Raw genomic sequence first — 322 nt, 5'->3', positions numbered from 1 at the left:
AAATTACTTTCCAAACTGAGTCATCTTTTTCTGTGGTGGATTACACTATCGAATCTTTCCATTGTATTTTATTAATCTAAATCTGTAATTTCAGATGCAAAGCTAGCGCCTCCCCCCCCCCTCATAGACACATGCGAACACATTTTTTTTTTTTTTTAGTATGTTTCATATTGAAAACCAGATTAAACAGGAAGACGCATTTCGCAAATAAAACTAATTTGGTCAATCGATCTATTTAGCAGTTTTAGCTATGTCAGCATCACGGAAGGGTAAGTCAACATCTCACTAGAGTAAAATAGTGTATTGTCTTCACAGATTTTGT

The sequence above is a fragment of the Penaeus monodon genome, chromosome 31, assembly GCF_015228065.2.
Source record: "Penaeus monodon isolate SGIC_2016 chromosome 31, NSTDA_Pmon_1, whole genome shotgun sequence".
In the NCBI taxonomy this organism is placed as follows: Eukaryota; Metazoa; Arthropoda; class Malacostraca; order Decapoda; family Penaeidae; genus Penaeus; species Penaeus monodon.
The sequence above is the reverse complement of the archived record's forward strand: the minus strand, read 5'-3'. Positions refer to the sequence as shown.